The 22,812-nt window shown below is 40.9% G+C and overlaps 1 protein-coding gene across 2 annotated transcripts in view; it reads left to right on the forward strand.

Moving 5' to 3' along the window:
* The window catches only part of sox5 (SRY-box transcription factor 5), an 824,881-nt gene that overhangs the window by 24,751 nt on the left and 777,318 nt on the right, over positions 1 to 22,812 (forward strand). The window contains exon 1 of one of the 2 annotated variants that reach the window (XM_062983193.1): positions 2,814 to 3,245. The exons of the other annotated variant lie outside the window; for it this stretch is intronic. The gene's annotated coding sequence lies outside the window, so the exon portion shown is untranslated. Of the gene's footprint in view, positions 1 to 2,813; positions 3,246 to 22,812 lie in introns of those variants that run through there. 2 annotated transcript variants of the gene reach the window in all.

Raw genomic sequence — 22,812 nt, forward strand, 5'->3', positions numbered from 1 at the left:
GGATAGAAATATAATCAACACATCAATTGCCACCAGAATAGATCTCCATCTCTTGGTGTCACTGATGTCTTCTAAAGTAGTTTGGGGAGAGTAGTTTCAATCCTGGCCAAAGTGTCACATTTCTGACAACGAAGATGTCATGAAATTTTTACAATGCATTACCATAGGTTATGTATCCAGAATTGAGACACCGAGGATCCTTCCAGACAGGCTCTATATCTCAGGATGTGATTCCAGATTTTCTGCTTTAAACTAGATTATATGAGTCCACACTGGCAGATAATCTGGGATAAACAGAAAACTTGGGGTCAGATCCTGGGATATAGGGCTTGCCTGGAAGGACCCTGAATGTCAATCAATACAAGCCATTGAATGAAGGGAGATTTACTTCTGATTCAATATTTTCAGGACTGCTCCTCAAGCAGAAACTTGAGTGCCTGCAAGAGTACCACTGAAATCATCCCCCATGCCAGTAAAGGTCAAACATTCAAGGAAGTTACTGCAATATAATCCTTTATGGCTTTGCATCTTCAGAAAGATTGTCCGTGGCTCATACACAAACTGCAAAAATGTCATGCCTGGTTTGTTACGTTGGAGATTGTGTTGGAAGTGGGATGGAAACCTTATAAATGGCAGACTACATGAATTTCTAAAAAAAATGGCAGTGGGTTCAGAATATCCACTTTTGGACTCTGAATCTTGATTTTCTCCTCATTTCTTTAACCTTAGTAAAAAGTATCAAGGTATTCACAGATTTTGTAGAAAAATTGGTATTTGAAAGATTCAAAGTGCATCTATATGGTAGAATTAATGTGGTTTCACACCACTTTAACTGCCACAGCTAAGAGCTATGAAATCGTGGGTGTTGTAGTTTTACCTTTAGCTTATTTGAATAAAAGAAATAGAAGCACAACAAGGAGACTTCATTTTAGCCTCCTTGGGGCAACTGTCTCAATGTCTAGAGTCTGCTGTCAAGAACAGCCCTTTTCATGTTTCTCCCAACCATGCATGGATCTTAAGGTCTGAGATTGGAAGTTACATGGAGGGAAACAGAAATGTTTAAACATCTCCAGTTGAGTCCACATTGGCTTTTCCTTTCATACCACTCACACAAAAAATGTGTGAGCCAGTGGACGCAACATTGCAGATGTGGCCACCAACTTAAATCTCAATTGCTTATTTCTACTTAAATTGACTTACTGAATTATTTATTTATCATGTCAGAAGCGAATTGAGGGTACAATTATAATGTATTTAAAAACACAAAGTTAAAAACTTGGCATTATACTAGATTTTCTTTGACCAGAAGCTGTCTACTTGGAGTGCCTCTGGTGTCTCTGTGAGCAGGTCCTCCACTGCGCATATGACAGGGCTCAGGTTGCATTGTAGTAAGTGGTCTGTGGTTTGCTCTTCTCCACACTCGCATGTCGTAGACTTTACTTTGTAGCCCCATTTCCTAAGATTGGCTCTCTATCTCGTGGTGCCAGAGCGCAGTCTGTTCAGGATCTTTCAAGTCACCCAGTCCTCTGTGTGCCCAGGAGGGAGTTTCTCACCCAGTCTCAGCCACTGATTGAGGTTGTGGGTTTTAACCTGCCACTTTTGGACTCTTGCTTGCTGAGGTGTTCCTGCAAGTATCTCTGTGGATCTTAGAAAGCTGATTCTTGATTTAAGGTGTTGACATGCTGGCTGATATCCAAACAGAGGATGGGCAGGGGAGGTCAATATCTTGATCCTTTCGTTACAGGCTGCCACTTCCTAATGGATGTCAGGTGGTGCAATACCAGCTAACAGTATAATTTCTCCAGTGGTGTAGGGCATAGACATCTTGTGATAATGCAGCATGTCTCATTAAGGGCCACACCCACTGTTTTAACGTGGTGAGATGTATTCCACACTGGGCATGCGGATTCAGCAGCAGACTAGCAAAGTGTAAGGACAGATGTCTTCACTGTATCTTGTTGTGATTCCCAGTTGTGACTTGCAGTGTTGAATTGATGGGTTTGAATAAGTGTTATTTTTGTGACTGTTTGTCTTTCAGTTGTGATGTGGAATTGGATTGAAGTGAGGGGTTGGGTAACTATCTGACGCGGCCTCCACTGGCTCACCAGAGGACACCGGAGAGCCACATCCCATGCCCACAAGTGTAAAAAGAGGGGAGAAAGGAGAAAAATCAGTCAATTTTTATTCTATCACAGCATAGCTTTATTGCAGAATAGTAGATGCAGAAAGAAGGAAAGGTCATTCTCTTTGCTTCTTGAATTTTTTTGAAGTGAGTAATAATTTTATTTCAAGCTCTATCTATCTCTTTCACTGTCTCTCATCTATCTATCTATCTATCTATCTATCATCATCATCTATCTAGATTTATTATAATTCACAAAATTTGAATGTGCATAACAAACTTAAGTGAACTGTTGAGTTTCCTTCAATCTAATTTTGTTTATACTTTGCTGAAATCCACAAAATTCACATGTGGAAGAAAGCACAACTGACAGTTTTGCTTCTTTTTAGTGTTATCAAGCATTCTTATCTCAGCTGGAAGTTTGTGTGCAAAACCTTCAGAAGGAACAACAATTATTCTTCCTATTACTAAAAAAGAGAGAAAAGAATGGAAAAAAGGGGCGTATAAGACAAAATCTGGCCCGTTGAGTCACCACACAAGGCACTAAACAAAGCTAATTTTAAGCAGGTCAGAGTTCAGCAATTCCCTCTGGAATTTAGGAGTCTCATGTGTTAAGCAAAAAGGGTCAAAGTTGATGCTCTGCTACAATTTTTTGCATGCTTTCCCTCAAGAACAGCCACCCGGGCTAGGATTAGCATGAGGTCTGCGAGGCTGGCACTTTGCTGTCTGGGTTAAAAATGTTTTCGAGCAGTAAATGCGCTCTCTGTATGGAAACGAGAGGACGGATCCCTGGGAGCTTTCGTATTCAAAAATGTGCAAGCTTTGAGCAGACGCTGCAATGTAATTTAGGGCAATGCATGCTTCATAGCGTTGGAGAATATTGCCTCCCGTAAATGTTACTTCGGCGGATGGCAGTAATTTTAGAAAGGTGGCATTCTTGTTTTACATTGAGAAACTTCAGAATAAATAAAAGGAAGCATCAATCGTCGAGTGGAAGGCATTGCAACAACGGAAAAGTACCGATGGATCTCAACTAGCGCTAGATGCTACGCAAGTGATGGGAATGAGGACAGTCCGGATGCAAAAGGAATGGTGCTTGGAGGAAAGGAAGAGACAAGAGTGGGTATGTATTCCTCCCTTCTTCTCACAGACTTTCTGTTGTGGCCTTGTTTCAGATGTAGTGGTCCCTTTCCTATGATATAGAATATGGGTTGAGTGAAAAAGGCACAACAAATGCAAAAAGATGGAAAGATAGTTCATTCTAAAGGTTCTTTAACAGTGTTTGGTTTACTGAATCCCAAAGTGACTGAAAGACATCTTATCTACAGATCTACAGTTGGTGAGATGGGACACCCATAGGGATTGTGTGCTGATCTAAAGGCATCGGCAACATTCACATTGTCCCCTCCCTCCCTCCCTCCCTCCCTCCCTTCCTTCCTTCCTTCCTTCAGAAGAGAAAGAAAATAGAAATACAATTAGATTTTTTGAGAAACTGCAAGTCGCTTCTGGTGTGAGAAAATTGGCTGTCTACAAGGATGTTGTCCAGGGGATTCCCGGATGTTTTGCTGTTTTTACCATCCTTGTGGGTGGCTTCTATCATGTCCATGCACGGAGCTGGAGGTGATAAAGGGAGCTCATCTACGCTCTCCCCAGGTTGAATTTGAACCGGCAATCTTCAGGTCAGCAACCCAACCTTCAAGTCATCAGTCCTGCCAGCACAAGGGTTTAACCCACTGCACCACCGGGGGCTCCATGCAATTAGTTGTGTACAAGGCAATTAGCTACATAAAAGGGCACAGTTCCTTGAGATGTTTTGATTGGTGATTCTCTTTTGTTCACATCTGTACACCTTTGGAACTTCCCTCTTCAAGCATTTTGCTGAGCTCCTTCTCTGTAAAAGAAAACTTCAAGACATTTAAAAAAGAAAACTCTCAATTATTTTCTTGGTTAATTTAATATGCACCCCTCTTGAGTGAATGGCTATTGTCTTACAGCTGTTTTGCTACATGCTGTACTGTGCTATCTTGCTTCAATGTTTATTTTGTAAGGACCTCAGCCTTGCAAGGGCAGCACAGAAATATTTAACAAGTAGCGTAAAATGTGGGAATCTTGTTTTGCATGCGACTCTGAAGAGAGGAGGAACATAAACAAATCTGGCAAATAAACACATTCAAAGCCGATTCTATTTTTTGGTTGGAATTTAAATGCATATATAAAGAGCGTTTTTCATGTCAGGAGCGACTTGAGAAACTGTAAATCACTTCTGGTGTGAGAGAATTGGCCGTCTGCGAGGACGTTGTTCAGGGGATGCAGGATGTTTCTGTGAGAGGCTTCTCTCATGTCCCCGCATGGAGAGCTGGAGCTAACAGAGGGAGCTCACCTGCTCTCCCCGATTCAAACAGCCGACCTGTCAGTCAGCAGTCCTGCTGGCACAAGGGTTTAACCCACTGCACTATTGGGGGCTTCTAATAAAAAGAGTGACGACTTCTGATTGAGCTGGATCCTATCTTTCATTCTCAAAGCTTCTTCTAGACTCTCATAGGACCTGTACTAGTGAATGCAGTAAGAAAAACAAAGGTAGACTACTTTGTACTCAACTGCAGTGGATAAGTGAAACCACTGATATCGACCCCACAGATATGGGAGCAGTATCCATCCATCAATTCATCCATCCATCTATCCATCTGCCCTATGCTTGAATATTCTAAAGCAGCATTTCTCAAACTGGGGGGGTTGCAAGGGGGGTGTCAGAGCGGTCACCAAAGACCATCAGAAAACACATATAATGTCAAGATTTATTTTCCCTAAACTCCACCCGTGTTCACATATGGACATATTGAGTATTCGTGCCACGTTTGGTCCAGACCCATCATTGTTTGAGTCCATAATGCTCTCTGGATGTGTAGGTGAACTACAACTCCAAAACTCAAGGCTAATGTCCACCAAATCCAGTATTTTCTTTTGATCATGGGAGTTCTGTGTGCCAAATTTTGTTCAGTTCCATCGTTGGTGGAGTTCAGAATGCTCTTTGCTTGTAGATGAACTATAAATCCCAGCAATTACAACTCCCATATGACAAAACAGCCCCCCGCCCCACCCCTACTAGTATTCAAATTTGAGTGTATCGGGTATTTGTGCCAAATTTGGTCCAGTGAATGAAAATACATCCTGTATATCAGATATTTACATTACAATCCACAACAGTAGCAAAATTACGGTTATGAAGTTGCAACGAAAATAACTTTATGGTTGTGGTCACCACAACATAAGGAATTGTATCTTGGGATTGCTGGATTAGAAAGATTGAGAACCACTGTCCACCAGATCCTATCTGATCTTGAAAGCTAAGCAAGATCAGCCCTGGTTAATAGTTGGATTGGAGACCACCAACTAATACCAGATGCTGTAGGTAATTCTCTTTCAGAGGAAGGAATTGGCAAATCTACCTCTGAGTATTCGTTGTTTAAGAAAACTCTATAAAATCCATGGGGTTATCATAAGTTGACAAGTGTCTTGAGGACACATATGTGCACACAAATATATCATTGACCGAAATTCTGTTGCTACTCCAGATTAGAGGAGAGGCAGTAAATTAATGGGATTTTCCTATGTGTTGACTCAGTTGATTTAATGAACCTATTCTGAAAGCAAGATTCTAGCCTTTGTTTGTTAACTTCTAGAGAGGAAACTTTTTCTTCCTAGTTGCATAATTTAAATAGTTTCAAGTCAGCTACATTTCTCATAACAAAATTCCATGAACTGGTCCAACCATTAGGCAGAATGAGAGAACTGCAGATAGTAGAGGGCAGGACTAGCATATTGTATTCCCCAGATCAGCCCCAAACCATGGACCACCACTTTGTGTAGTAGTGTCTTGAATTACCCCACTTACCTGAGACTTGAAAAGAGTATAGTACTTTCCTCAACTTCTACTGCAACTCTTTTCTTGAACTCTTGGCTGTCTCCTTTTTCATGGTCTTGCTTTTAATTTTGTTCTTGGTTTCATAGTTAGTATTTGTTTGTATGAGGTGACTTTTAAGCAAGTAATTCAGTAGTGGAGAGGGGCGAAGAGAGGGCAGAATTTTGCCTTTCCCAGTAGACTCTGGCAAAAGCAAACAGCTGCAACTTCTTCTGTTGTGTGTGTTCTTCTTCATTGATAACTTCTGCTATAGTAGAGTCTCACTTATCCAACATAAACGGGCCAGCAGAATGATGGATAAGTGAATATGTTGGATAATAAGGAGGGATTAAGGAAAAGCCTATTAAACATCAAATTAGGTTATGATTTTACAAATTAAGCACCAAAACATCACGTTATACAACAAATTTGACAGAAAAAGTAGTTCAATACGCAGTAATGCTATGTAGTAATTACTGTATTTATGAATTTAGCACCAAAATATCACAATGTATTGAAAACATTGACTACAAAAATGTGTTGGATAAACCAGAACATTGGATAAGTGAGACTCTACTGTATTTGATGTCTGTCGTTTGGACACCAGGTCTTGGTTTTCATGTGTGAAATGTTGAAGAGTTATGAAAATCTGCTCCGGAGGCTTGAGAGATCTGGGAAGAGAAGGATGTGGTCCCTCTGTGGTATTCTGTCTCTGCATCTTAATGAGGGGTTTCTCAGATACACGCACACACTTCCCCCACATCCCTTCCCAAGTCCCAGAGTGACAGTTCTGGAAACCAAGATTGCTCAAAGTCTGTGACGCCAAGGCATGAAAGCTGTGATAACGCCAGAGAAATCTTCCGTTGAAGTGATTCATAACTTGCAAATTACTAGCTTATTTATAGCTGTTAACAAGTTTGTCATGTTGAAGGAGTCAGTGAAGGGTGGGGGGAAGAGGCTTTGATTCTTGTCTTCTTGGCCCAGACAGCATTGAAGTTAGATTCATATAGCAGAGCACATTTCATTGTATTGCTGTGTTCAGTGCTGGCTTTCTATATATAATGGGATTTTGCGTCTCCCCCTTGTTTAGTTGACTTTTCTTTAATTCTCTTCAGAGCTTGGAAGCCCATAGTGCCCGGGGGCCATGCTGGCTGGGCCATGCCGTACTTCAATGCCTCCCTCATCCAGACTTTTCCAAGCTCTGCTTCTTTTTGCTCTTTTACCTTCAAGTAGGTTGACACCATTAACTCCATAGGGTTTTACTAGGTAAGGGATACAGAGAGGTGCTTTGTCATTACCTTCCTCTGAAATATTGCCAACAGCAGTGGTATTTCTTCGGGGTCTCCTGTCCAATTACTAACCAGGCCTGACTCTGCTTAGCTTCCAAAATGAGATGGGATGTGTTGCCTTCAGGATATTTAGAGATCTTAAACTGTAGGTAAAGGTAAAGGTTTTCCCCTGACATTAAGTCCAGTCGTGTCCAACACTGGGGGTTGGTGCTCATCTCCATTTCTAAGCCAAAGAGCCGGTGTTGTCTGTAGACACCTCCAAGGTCATGTGGCCAGCATGACTGCATGGAGCGCCGTTACCTTCCTCCTGGAGCTGTAGCTATTGATCTACTCACATTGGCATGTTTTTGAATTGCTAGGTTGGCAGAAGCTGGGGCTAACAGCGGATGCTCACTCTGCTTCCTGCATTTGAACCTGCGACCTTTCGGTCTGCAAGTTCAGCAGCTCAGCACTTTAACACACTGCGCTAAGTATTAAGAAAATAATAATTTGCAGATTTTTGCAGAACCCAGTATCCATATAGCTGGGGAGACAATAAGGACCTCATCACTAAGGCCATGGATTCGTTATGCACCGTGGCAAATCCATCGGCTCCCAGTGGGGTGTGTGGTCTTGCCTTAACCCATATTCCATGGAGGAAGCATCACCACCCAGCTTCCCCCCATTGCTACGCCACTTCCTCTCTTCTTTTGGCATGGAGCTCAAGCTCTGTTTCCATGAGCAGTAAGATTTAATTATTGAGGGGCTGAAGGAACGAAGCCAAGAAAGTCAGATGAGATGTAAGCATCCAGAAGAGATGATCATCAAAGAGAAAAATTATGTGTAGAGGTGGAAAAATCTGCTTGTTTTCCTCTGAACTAATTTCCATTAATTTCCCTAATTTCACCCCTCCCAAATCCCAAATATGAAGAACACATTCCCCCCCCCCCCGATAATTTCAGGATATTTGCGGCATAAATTTAGTTTCTGTTCTTATAAAGTTCTTACAAAGTTCAGTGACAGAGCAGTTTTAAGTGCAGAAGATACCACCCCAATCTCTATTACCCCAGCTCCCCACATGTACCCCTGGTATCGTTGCATCTCTCCAAGGACCTTGCTGTTGCTAAAAACGTAATACATTGCTTTTGATTTGCTCTTGTCCTGCCAATAATTTAGTAATTTAGTAATTTAGTACCCTGTTTTTATAACTCATTAGGGCATATCCTGGAGGAACTCAGTGGCATGGAAACAAAACATGTCTGTTCTCCATACTTTGTATTAAAGGAGAAGTGGTTGTTTGTAAAGTTTTTAATTTTTTACAATCTGAATTTTGGTGATGCAATGGCTATAGCAGGGAGGGGTCACATTCTCAGTGCATTGGTGGTTATGGTTCTCAGTGTTTTGGTGGGTCCCCAGAAGTGTCCACCGTTTAAGCGATCAGCTGGGAAGTAACAAGGAAAACCTTTTTCATCCCCATCTATGTCTGTGGCTGAGAAACTTTTTCCTCGTTACTTCTGGAAGTAATACGACTTTTTCATTACTTCGTTGTTGTATGTTTTCCGGGCTGTATGGCCATGTTCCAGAAGTATTCTCTCCTGATATACAGTAGAGTCTCACTTATCCAACACTCGCTTATCCAACGTTCTGGATTATCCAACACATTTTTGTAGTCAATGTTTTCAATATATCGTGATATTTTGATGCTAAATTCATAAATACAGTAATTACTACATAGCATTACTGCATATTGAACTACTTTTTCTGCCAAATTTGTTGTCTAACACGATGTTTTGGTGCTTCATTTGTAAAATCATAACTTAATTTGATGTTTAATAGGCTTTTCCTTAATGCCTCCTTATTATCCAACATATTCGCTTATCCAACATTCTGCCGGCCTGTTTATGTTGGATAAGTGAGACTCTACTGTACCTCACAACCTCTGAGGATGCCTGCCATAGATGTGGGCGAAACGTCAGGAGAGAATACTACTGGAACATGGCCATACAGCCCGGAAAACATACAACAACCCTGTGATCCCGGCCATAAAAGCCTTCGACAACACATTTTCATTACTTCCTTTTTCCTAATGAGAAACCACAGCTAGTCAGCATACATGTTACTTGTCCAGATGGATCAATTGAAGCATTGTGAGTGGAACAACATTTGTGCACAGAGGATTCCTCCTTTTATAAAAAACATAAGAGTAAGTAGAGACTTTACTGTTTGTTTCCTATCCTTTTCTTCAGAACCAGGACTCAAGGCATCTTACAAAATTATAGCAAATATGATATGGAAACACATTAAAATTGTCACTGAAATGTAGTTAAACATACAGTATAATCTGCACATCCACTGGGGATACATTCCTGAACATAGGAATGTTCATCGAACACAAATGAAATCCCTTTCAACAGTGCCCACTCTTGGTTTTTGACTACCTGTCTTAAAATTCAGTGCAGTTTAGGGCCTGTTTGTTCACCAGCTAGAAATTGTGCACTGGGACATTTTAGAGCTTGCGCCTGCCTTGTTTAACTGGCAATGCAGTTGACTCCATTTCACATAAATGAGCTCTCAGGAAGAGCACAGGTCAACAGATTTGTCCTCTTTATCAGAGAGCACTCCCGAAAGATCTGCCGAGGGAGCGCTTGCGATTTCCTCAACCCAGCAGGGAGCCCTAGTATTGACTTCCATCTTCCAAGGGTTAACGGAAACCTATAATAATAATTTTGCAACACACAAGATGCCGACGCCAAACAAAAATGTGTCCCTCTTCTCTATGCATTAGCTATTTTCAAAGGCCTGATTTCGGTTTTGTATCAAAATGGATATCACAAACACTTTTGCTTCCCACTGAGAGGAAAAGTGCGAGCAAGAGACCCCCCTCCATACACACACAGAGGAAGGTGGGAGCAGAGAGAGAGAGAGAGGGAGAGAGGGAGAGAGAAACAGACAGAAAGACAGGAGAGAGACAGGAGAGGCAGGAATTTAGGGGTCTGTTGTTGAGATGGAGAAGGCATGGGCCCAAGCTAGGGTCAAAATAGGATTTTCCTCTTCCCAGAATTGTTATCTGCCAGTCTGACCTTTTGTCCCTTGTACTAAATTTGAAGGCAACTTCTTATGTCATTCGTATACTAGGAAAGTGACTTACAAGGGATATCATTTGTGAAGGTCACCAAATCCAGGCTGTTTTTACCATTGTGAACACTCAGTTGTAGAAAAGGCACATGCAATGGATTGTACAGCAAGGTTATGTGAAGCTTTGTTGACCAAGCAGTTTTATTTGTTATAGATGTCGGATATGTTGCACAAACTTTTGTAACACATATAACATTGAAGAGCAGATTGGAAACCCTTCATCCATCTGTTTTATGGTGGTAATCTGGTGCTGGAAAGAGCATTGGGTCCTCCCCAACCCATGCAGGGGGCATACGTCTGCAGGAAAGTGGGATGGTTGTAAAGATTCCCATCACTATAATACCAATGGCAGTAGTCCTCTATCATGTAGGGAGATGTCAGAATATCCTACTTTACTATACAATTGGATATGTCAGAGTGTCTTCTTTTTTTTACCCCAATGGTGCCCATTTTCAGAAGTACAGCCCAAAATAGTACAGCCCGGGCTGTGGTGCAGGCTGGTGAGCAGCCAGCTGCAACAAATCACTCTGACCAAGAGGTCATGAGTTCGAGGCCAGCTCAGAGCCTGCGTTTGTCTTCGTCTTTGTTCTATGTTAAGGCATTGAATGTTTGCCTTATATGTGTAATGTGATCCACCCTGAGTCCCCTTCGGGGTGAGAAGGGCCGAATATAAATACTGTAAATAAATAAAATGTAATTGGGCTGCAATTCCCATCATCACCCGACAAGTATGAGCAATAGTGCAGAAATGGTGCAAGTTGCCATCCAATTACATTTGAGAATCCAAAGCTAGGAAAGTCTTTGGCATGGTTTATTGGAAGGAAGCCTCTTTACTAGTGAGCTGGTGAACTTCCCATAAGCTTTTAGAAGACCTCTAGTCGAAACAGGAATCTGCAATAATTTGGGTCCAAATCCAATTGGGGGTCCCAACTAGAGTAGACCCATTGAATCAATCAGAAATTAATAAAGCAACATTTATACAAGTTCCATTGATTCAATAAATCTACTTGAGCTGGAGGGCCTCAACTATATGTCTATGCCTTCTTCCATTAAGTTCAATGGTGCTTACAACTAGATTGTTGTGATTAAGGCTCCAGTTTGATGCATGTCTAAGATTTATTTTCTCCATTTATAAACCAACATTCTTCCAGTGAGTTCCACTTGGTGAGCCAACAACTTTCAGGCTCAGTGTATGTGCATTCAATACTGAAAAGCGTGGGTGGCTGGGGGTCTAGAAAGCTGTTATGGGATCTGAGGCTCTATTGGACCCCACTGAATGTCAATGGTCTCATTAAGATTTACCCAAGTTGTATGTATTATTCATGATATACATTCACAGCATGCTCCCTCTCTTTTGCAAATGCTTAGTCAGAGAATCACTTGCAAGCTCCGTCGTAGATCTATAAAACGCAATGCATTTGGGCACATTTTGAGCATTATCCTCCATCCGTATTTCCCGCATGCCACGATCTCAAGCAAGTGGAAACTACCTTGAAACAATAATGTGCAATTGTTGGTTATCTTTTTTAGGGAAAGGATAAAATACGCATGCATAATAACAATAAAAACACTCATCAGGAATGAAAAATAAGTCTTGCATCTGGAATGCTGTCAGGTATTGTTTGTTTGTACGGATGTGGAAACTGGTTTCATTTTTGTAGGTTTCTCAAAATCCCAGCGATATTCTTGTCTGACCCCAATTCCATATTGGGTAGTGAGATCTCCCTTTGGGAAGATAGGGCAGAATACAAATAAAGTATTGTCATCATCATCATCACCACCACCATCATCATCATCATCATCACCACATTGATTTTTTCCATGCACACTTTAAAATCTACACAATGTTTCTGTGCATTCCCTTTTCCTGATACACACTACATTTGAATGTTTGTCATTGTATGTTGGAATCCACCCTGAGTCTCCTTGAGGAGATAGGGCGGAATACAAATAAAGTTTTAATTATTATTATTTTATTATTATTTACTGTATAGGTTTTTGAGTGGGCCCACAAGACAAGATTATATTTATATTTAATAGCCACAGTTGTATTGGACAAAATCCTGGGATGTATAGTTTGATGAAGTCTTTTGCAATATCTGTCAGTTGTTCAGGGAAATACATTCAAGATTTCTAACTACCACTGCTCAAACTGCAAATCTTGGAGTTTCATAGGTGGCATCAAATAGCTATAATTGTGTAGTGTAGATGGAGCCAATCTTTGGAGACACAAAATATAGAAAAATGCAAATCCAAAAATGTTTGTCCTTGCTGCTCATTTCATCTTTTGTTTTAAAAGATTCAAATTTTAAACATTAGAAAATCCCTGCCTGAGTAGTAGAAGGAACTCAAACATGTGTGTTGTGGATAGAGAGGAGGAGGCTTCTTGAGGAAGAACATGAAGTTTCAGCTGCTTTCTTTGGCTATTACTTGTCGGCGTACACAGCATTATAAATGTTTAGAAAAACTGGGCATAAGCCAAAGTATTCTCTTGTCTCTTCTTTTGTGTTGCCTTTCTTTTTGGCCACCTCTAGCATGCAGTAGATGAATTTTGCAAACCGCAATGTTCTCATTTATATAAAAGAAACTGGTCAACTGCTGGTTGGGTCCTCCCCACATCAAAGTAATCAAGATCAGATAGCATGGGAGTCACAGTGCCACTCAAAGTATCATATAAACTCCTTAAGTATCCTTCTTACTGTGTGAGTAGCTGCTATGTCACAGTTTTGACCTGGTATCGTCACATTGCATCCTTGAGCAGTTGCTTGGCTCCAGAACTCAACGAATCATATTATTCTGCACCTCCTATATTGTGTAATTTGCATCTGTTATTTAATTTCCCAGAAAGTTTTAAAACCAGCATTGGTTTGGGGCATCTCCGTCCAATCTGACATGCAGCGGAGGTTTTGGACTACAGACCCCGTATCCCCCAGTCACATTGGCTGATGTGATGAGGCCGATGGGATGAAGCTTCTGGAGGGTTATCCTATATTGGGAAAGACTAGTCTGGGGGCATTATGGGAATGTATAATGGTGGTTCCAAGCCATTCAATTCAAGTTCCATAGCCTTTGTTGCTACCTGGCAAACACATTGGGGTATATTAATGTCAGAAGAAGGCCAACTGGAGCCACTTAGCTAATAAACCCATTAAATCTATAGTAATCCTTGTTAATAGGGATCCCCATTTTATTTGAGTGTTACATGAAGTGGTTCCTACACAGTACATCCTTGGCATTCAGGACTCTCCCCACCCATAGGTAAAGGTAAAGGTTTCCCCTGACGTTAAGTCCAGTTGTGACCGACTCTGGGGGTGCTCATCTCCATTTCTAAGCCAAAGAGCCGGCATTGTCCATAGACACCTCCAAGGTCATGTGGCCGGCATGACTGTATAGAGCGCCGTTACCTTCCTGCCGGAGCGGTACCTATTGATCTACTCACATTTGCATGTTTTCGAACTGCTAGGTTGGCAGGAGCTGGGGCAACATTGGGCGCTCATTCCGCTCCCGGGATTTGAACCTGGGACCTTTCGGATACCCATATGGATACCAAAATCCATAGTAAAGTGGTGCTTCTCATATAAAAATGCAAGATCAAATTTGCTTGTTTGGAATCCCACCCCCATCCCCAAATATTTTTTATCCATGATTGGATGAAACTGTGGATGCAGAACCTGTGGATAAGGAGGCCTGGTTGCATTCATCTCTCTCTCTCTCTCCCCCCCCCCCCCCCCCCGGATGAATTGTAGAGTAGACATTTCAAATGGACTGAGACTATTATGTGGAGAACAAAGACTGAGATCCTATACCAGGGATCTTGGAGGTCCCTCTTTCATAGTCACCAAAAGTCAAAGTCACCCTGATGGACAAACAACAACAACAGCTGTGCCAGTTACACTAGCCTAGAGTGGGCTGTGTTATTAGGCAATAGGTGACAATGCTTTACTTGTGTTTAACACAACCTCCTAGAAAGTACAATCACATGGTTAAAAGCATTTACACCAGTGTAAGCTGAAATGATAACAGCCGTCAAATGTACTCAGCTATGATTACTTACAGCACTCTGTATAGATCCAGCTTGCTTCTTTATTAGCAAAGATGACTTAGAATTGAAGTCAGTTCTTATGGGTCCTTTGTTGTGTGATGCATTTGTCCGCAATTTCTGGGAAAATTTCAAATTCTTGATACATTTTCCATGACAAATTTTCACCCATTTCCCAACACATTCTTTGGCTCAATTAGCACCTCAACGGATGGTGTTGGCTGTGAGTTCATTAGCAAAATGTCAGTAAAGATTTATTTTATTGTTCTGATGGGGAGTATGTATGAAGACATACGGACCGACTTCTCAAACTACTTACATTGAAAAGTATTGTCTGCAGACACAAAGATACAACTGACCATAACTAAATTTGTTTTCTTTCTCATTGCACCCATTATTTATGCTGTTAATTTTTTCATGGAATTTAAAGGCCTGATTAATTAGAAAGAGGGGAGAGACGGGAAAATAAAGAAGTAGCTGGCTGTAGAATGTAAAGGAAGTCTATTGATTTGGCTCAGCAGACTCATGAGGCTGGATCTAGACAGCCATATAATCCAGTTCAGTGCAGTTAATCTGCGTTCTAAAACTGCATTATATGGCAGTGTAGATCCAACCTGAGTTAAATCAGATACTTTTCCTATTAGTTCTTTCAACTATAGGTAACAAAATTGTAACCTTTCATAAGAGGACAGGAAAACATGTCAGTTCCTATTCCTTGTGCCTTTCAGTGTTTTACACCTCATGGCTTTTCATCATAAATATGAAGAAATGTGGGAGTGTTGATGTGTTCTTCAAAAAATTAACAGAGATGAAATTGCCCCCCCATGAACACTGTCCTCAAATTCAATTCTTCTTTGCTATTAAGTTGACTTAAAGCGAACCATTGACCTAGTTACAAACTGCCCTTCCCAGAACTTGCAAACACAAAGGCCATGGTTTCCTTGACTGAAACAATCCACCTAAAGTATAAGCTTCTTCCCCCCCCCCCTAAAGCCTTCCTATTTGCTAAACATTGTTTACTTTTCTAGCGAGTCATGTCATCCTTAGAAATGTCCACATTACAGTACTATTTCCATATCTGTGGGATCAAGATCCTTGGTTTCATTTATCCACTGCTAACAAAAAATCTCAGTATTTTCTTGGTCCTCCAGCATGGTGCTATGATATTCTTGGAAAAGTTAGTCATTTCAATACATTGACAATTATCTGTGATTTTGCATATCCACAAAGAGTCTGGAACCATATCCCTGCTGTTACTGTTCACCAACAGTTCTTAACTATCAGGAGGCACAATTATTCATTAACTCGGACAGTGTTGTACAAACTTCCTTCCTTGGATATATTTATTTATTTACTTATTTATTTATTTACAGCATTTATATTCCACTCTTCTCACCTCAAAGGGGACTCAGGGCAGATCACAGAACACACATATACGGCAAACATTCAATGCTGTTTATACATTGACAAGTCAGACAATTGTACATAGAGGTATATATAGGCTTTCCCCCATCTTCGGCATCTTGGAGGCTTGTGCACGGTTCTGCACACTGGTGTGGGGGACTGCTGTCACTCCATCTCCCTGCCAAAGAGCTTTGTTTGTAAACTTCCTCCTTGATCGAATGGCGGGCATTTTTCTATCATTTCCTTATGGGTACCTTAATACCTCCCCGTTTTTAAGCGGTACCTATTTATCTACTCACATTTTGTTTTCAAACTGCTAGGTAGGCAGAAAGGTTCTTCTTCCACTGTAGTGTGTCTTTTGATATACTCTTGCATCTTGACTTAATTTTTGGGTATTACAAAGGATGCAGGGATTTTTTTCCCGCACATGGCTTTGGTTTTGCTTTAAAGAAGTGTATTTAGAACACATTCAATGACACCCCTTGCACAGCAATTCTCCAGTGCAGTGGTTGTGAACAAAGTTCCAGGCACAAAACTTGTCCTCCATTACTCATCTTCTTCTAGAGGAACCCCTAGTAGGCTTTTGAGAAGCTCCAAGGTTCCCTGGAAAACCATTTAAAACCGGTTGCACGAGGGTAATCTTAACTGTACAGCTGTTCTGTATCTTGCAACCTGCTGAGAGAATGTACAAACATGTTTTATGTGTGTTTCTCTTTCCATTGTGAGTTTTCCCTGTATCGTACTGTGGGTTTTTTTTATGAACATCATTTGTTATGGATATGTGGGTTTGCCAATGTGGGGAATATTCTGGGCAAGCGTAGCCTTTTGTTTGTCTTAGTCCACACGACAGAGCTTTGGTGGGACTAGCATTGCTGCCTTTTCTCCTTTTCACTTCCCTCTTGCCTTTAGAACAATGTAAATCATGATGTTTTAAGTGTGCAACCGTGCATTGGGCACATGTTTTTTGTGCGCGCGCGCTATTCGCCTGATAATTCGGAGAAATAAAAATAACTCGTTTCCCACTGCTTGTGATTATTCCTAGGAAACCCACAGCAGCTTTATTTAATGTTCACAATGGGTAGCTTCAGATTTGCCTCCCCCCTTCTCCTTAATGGTTTTAAGCCAACGTATGCCGAGGAACAGCTGTTTAAACAGAAGTAAAGAACTTGGAAAATAAACATTGTAAATTACAGAGATCTGCTAGGAATTGAACAGGTAGGAAGAGGAATATTTTGTCAAGAGCCTGAAAAAACCAATTAGAGTGTTTCCAGATGACAATAAAAGCATTTAAAAGAAAAACTGAAAGCTAATGCCATAGTCTTTTTCAGTGGTAGCTACATATGAGCTTACATCCACACAATTGTGCTTTAGCTAACTCTCATTCATGGCTTTCTCTCTTACAGCATGCACATTAGCACCTCGTCGACTTCATTCTTGCAATAATAATGAAGAATATAGTGATATTAATCATCACAGTCAGCTATCCATATTTGCAAGTTTAACTTTTGCAGATTTTATTATATGTGGGATTTATTAATATGTACTCTCTAGGGATCTCTAAATCTTCCAGCTGTGACCATACCTCGAATAGCCTGACTTGGCCATGGTGGTCCTTGCCATAGTTACAACTAGAATAGACTACTGCAATGCACTCTATGTGGAACTGCCTTTAAAGACAGCAGCATCACATTGCTGGCTCATGTTTAACTTGTTGTCCACGAGGACTCCAACATCTTTTTCACATGTACTGCTGTCTAGCCAGGCGTCCCCCATTCTGTATCTTTGATTTCCATTTTTTCTGCCGAAGTGAAGTATCTTGCATTTGTCCCTGTTGAACTTCATTTTGATAGTTTCGGCCCATCTCGCTAGTCTGTCAAGATCGTTTTGAATTCTGCTCCTGTCTTCTGGAGTGTTAGCTATCCCTCCCAGTTTGGTGTCGTCTGCAAACTTGATGATCGTGCCTTCTAACCCTTCGTCTAAGTCGTTAATAAAGATGTTGAACAGAACCGGGCCCAGGATGGAGCCCTGCAGCACTCCACTCGTGACTTCTTTCCATGATGAAGATGACGCGTTGGTGAGCACCCTTTGGGTTCGTTCATTTAGCCAATTACAGATCCACCTAACCGTAGTTTTGTCTAGCCCACATTTTACTAGTTTGTTTGCCAGAAGGTTGTGAGGGACTTTGTCGAAGGCCTTACTGAAATCTAGTTACGCGACATCGACGGCGTTCCCTGTATCGACCTAACTCGTAACTCTATCGAAAAAAGAGATCAGATTAGTCTGGCATGACTTGTTTTTGGTAAATCTGTGTTGACTATTAGCAATGACTGCATTTGTTTCTAAGTGTTTGCAGACCACTTCTTTTCCAGAATCTTGCCTGGTATTGACGTGAGGCTGACTGGACGGTAATTGGTCGTTCTTTTTTCCCTTCTTGAAGACAGGGACCACATTTGCCCTCCTCCAACCTTCTTCACATTGGTCATTTTTCCACCGTTGCATACATCTTTGCTTGTTTCTTCATTTCCCATGTGATTAGAGTTAGACGTATGCTGCGGATTACTCCTGATCCATGTTGACATGCTGCATTGCAACCAGACGTTGCAGATGACCAAAGGATTTTTCTGGTAGAACAATGTTTAAGAGTCAAAATGTCACTTGGGGTCTATTTTTGACCCAAACCTGAATATTTTAGGGTTGAAGCCATTCCCCAAATGTTTCGGTGCCATCAAAACCCCCTCAAAGATCAAGATCACCAACCCATAGCTTTTCAATATGGATTGCATCACTTTACATGTTAAGGTTTTTGTTAATAAAAGCCATGATTTTACAATCATTCTATGAATTATGATTTAGGTAGATGGTTAACTCCTCAATCAGAAAGGGCCACCATAACCCGAAAGCTCTGCTCTCCTCCCAATTTAATATCAGTTTTGAAATGTTTGAAAAGCAGTAGCAGTGCTTGGCTTCAACCATAACTCAGCATCTCTCCATTGCATTCATTCACACTTATTCCCAAAGCCCGGGTAATAACATACAGTACATAAACTGTGGGGAATGCCTGTCAAAGATGCAGCAGTCTTGTTTCCCCAGTATTAATACTTGTACCACTTTAGGAAGGTAAAACAGTTTGAAGAGGGAACCAGCTGCGGAAGAAACGCACAGGTGTAAAAGGCAAAGCATATGGTCGAGCTGCAAGTGTGCCGTTGGAAATGTGATTAGCATTCATTAAAACTTTTAGAATTTACACTTTGCACAAATCTCATACAATGTCACTGTAAATAACTCATAACGGCTCAGGGCAGTTTTTGTACCTGTTCTATCAGATTCAGCATCAGAAAGTGTGCAAACATGTTTGGGTGTTTTAAGTGTCTTTTTGTTTCTCAAGAGATATTATTATTCTGCAGCTTTGTATTACATAGCTCTTCCCACCCTGGCAAGAAAGAAAAGAAAAGAAAAAGTGTAGGAAGGGATAGAAGGAAAATGTGTTTTGCTTTTTAGTATGAACCAACCTCATGGGTAATTCTTGAACTAAGACACAGTCTTTGAATGCTGTTATCCCTCATATTGTCATGAGAGATAATATCAAGTCAATAAAGAGTTTACAGTATGGTATAGCCTGAGATACAGTATTGGTCAGGCCTATTCTTAATAGTAACTCTCAAGCAGCCAGAAACTACATCAGTTGCCTACCAATCCTCATGGGTTAACTGAGAGTGTATTGTAGATAGACCTCTATATCAGAATTGAGGAGAGTTTGTGTACAAAAATGTATGCGTTAGGGGAAGCAGTGTACAAAAAGTATATGTGTCAAGGGAACATGCTTTCAAAAAATTATAGGGCTGTGGCGCAGGAGGGAGAGCAAGCCAGTGCAATTAATTGCAATGAATCACTCTGACCAGGAGGTCATGAGTTCGAGCCCCGCTCGGAGCCTATGTTTGTTTGTCTTTGTTCTATGTTAAAAGGCATTGAATGTTTGCCTATATGTGTAATGTGATCCACCCTGAGTCCCCTTCGGGGTGAGAAGGGCGGAATATAAATACTGCAAATAAATAAATAAATAAATAAATAAATAAATAGGAAAATGGGCATAAATTTTCTGTGCAGAAATTTGTTAACATCTTTGTCCATTGTGGCCTCTGAAACAATGTACATAACAGATATAAAAGCATTCTTTGAAAATGGTCTAAAACCAGTTCTGGAAGGATACATGTTGCTATACCTGGATGAGAATTGACCCAGGAGAGTTGTTCTTAGAGCTGTATTTTTGTCATATACTATATGTTTCTCATCTGGGGACTTGTAAACATAAGCATTGCCACTTGGTCTAAGTGGATCAGGGTACAATACTACTAAACTGCCCTGAACACACCTGAATTCCTTTAACTTCAGAACTTGTTAGAACTGAACTTGTTAGAATTTGGGTGGGAAGCTGCTAAGAATTACTAGGGACAAATTTTGCCCTCCAGTGTTGGTAATTGTATTGTTGTGTGCAAGTTGTTTATGACTTATTGTGACCCTACAACAACCCTATTATGGGGCTGCCTTCCTCCAAAGCTGAGAGAGTGTGACTTGCTTAAAGTTACCAAGTGTATTTTTCTGGTATTGCTGTTCAGAATTATTTTTAAAGGGCTGGAAAAAAAACTGGGGAGAGAAGAATGGAAAGGGAGAAAGAGGGAGGGAGATACTTCCTGCTGACTCTCAGCCATCGTATCATCCTCCCTGGTCAGAATACGGAAAACATCACAGGGGAAAAATCCAAGCTGCAAGAGCAGAGTGTGTGGGTTCCTGTGGCTCTATGCGCACAGCCTTTTGTCTGTTATGAGAACACTTGGCGCTTACAAAACTTCCACTCATATCTTGTTGAGTTTCTATCATATCAGTCCTTGTGTATCGATTGCTTTCATCTTGTCGGTTTCTTTTTTCCCCGCCACCCTCTCCTCTGTTTCTATGGTGCCTGCTCTTTGTCCTCTCAAGGTTTTCCATAGTGGTGGCTTTGTTTTGCCTCTCCCTCAGCTCCTCCAGATTCAGTCTAGCCTGTCCCAGTTCAGGCATTATGTAATTACTATCATGATCAGAACTGTGGGAAATTTTGTTTTGCTTCTTCTAACAATTACAACTTGGATCTGATCGGGTTGACTTGGTCGATGAATGCTTGTTTCATAATAAATATATTAGTCTTTAAGGGGCTACTAGACTTTTTGTTGCTTTGGATAGAAACCGCGTGTTTGTTAGATGGTTAGCCAATGAATTGGTTTCGATTGAATACATTTATTCTTTTTTAACTTTTTGTCTGTTTTTACTATTGCAGTATTAAAAGCCAGTATGGTGAAGTTCTTTGAGCTTTGACTAGGACTCTGACCAAGGTTTAATTCCCTACTCAGCCATGGGAACCCACAGGGTCACATATTATTACAGTAGAGTCTCACTTATCCAACATAAACGGGCCGGCTTATCGTTGGATAAGTGAAAATGTTGGATAATAAGGAGAGATTAAAGAAAAGCCTATTAAACATCAAATTAGGTTATGATTTTACAAATTAAGCACCAAAACATCATGTTATACAACAAATTTGACAGAAAAAGCAGTTCAATAGGCAGTAATTACAGTAATTACTGTATTTACGAATTTAGCACCAAAATATCATGATGTATTGAAAACATTGACTACAAAATTGCATTGGATAATCCAGAACCTTGGATAAGCGAGTGTTGGATAAGTGAGACTCTAGTGTATTCCATTTCTCCCAATAGTGGGACTCAAAAACTATAATTAACACAGTTTTATAGACTTTTCTTAGGTAAGCTTAGAGATAGTTTGACAATTGCCTTCTTTTAAAGTTAGCTTCCAGGATTTGGTATTTCTTGATGGTCTGCCCTCCTGGTCCTAATCCCTCTTAGCTACCAAGATCAGATGAATTCTGGTGTCTTCAATGTATTTAGGCCCTTATAACCCATATCTTAACTGTGAGGGTTGCCTCATTTTCAAAACCCTTTAGAGCCCTACATCTCGATCGCTAGGGTTGCAAAGCCCCCGGTGGCGCAGTGGGATAAGCCCTTGTGCCAGCAGGACTGCTGACTTGAAGGTTAGGTTGCTGATTTGAAGGTTGCCAGTTCAAATCCAACCTGGGGAGAGCACGGATGAGCTCTCTCTATCAGCTCCAGCTCCCCATGTGGGGACATGAGAGAAGTCGCTCACAGGATGGTAAAAACATCTGGGCATCCCCTGGGTAACGTCCTTGTAGATGGCCAATTCTCTCACACCGGAAGCGACTTGCAGTTTCTCAAGTTGCTCCGGACACAAAAATAAAAATTGCAAATATGAAGGTGTGTTTTCATCTTGTGACATGCCATACACATTTTAATGCATATGTTTTCCCAAACAGTGCCAACTATTTAACTACAACTTTTGGGTTACATTTCCCATTATCCCCAGTCCAAAGGTTTATAATGGAAGTTGATGATCAATAATACATAGGGACCTAAACTGGGTAAAAACTAAAGAGAACCAACCACGATGTAAAGCAATTATAGTTGGCCCTCTATCCATGGATTCTCCATCCATGACTCCAACAACTTTTTGAAGGCAACTGTAAGTCTGATGTGGGTCTGAATGAAAATGAGGTTGACTGCCCTATAATAAGAGATACCTATCTGTTCCATCAGGGATAGGTTTTCTTGTCCTCAAATAAGAGTCATCCCTTATAAAAAGGGGCATCTGACAACCCTAGTAGAGCTGGACTTAGGTAGAGCCGTGGAGGGAGTGAAGCCAGAACTGGTGGAGAAGATGGGGATAGATCCTGGATAGGCTGGGACAGAATGAGAATGTTATTTACACCAAATGTGCCCCCCTCCTTTTCTTATATTCACAGCCATGAATGGCATTAACTTCAGTAGAGACTAATTTCTTTATATCTAGTAGGAACCTCCTTTGACAGTGCAGAAACGG

Source organism: Anolis carolinensis, chromosome 5 (genome assembly GCF_035594765.1).
Source record: "Anolis carolinensis isolate JA03-04 chromosome 5, rAnoCar3.1.pri, whole genome shotgun sequence".
NCBI lineage: Eukaryota > Metazoa > Chordata > Lepidosauria > Squamata > Dactyloidae > Anolis > Anolis carolinensis.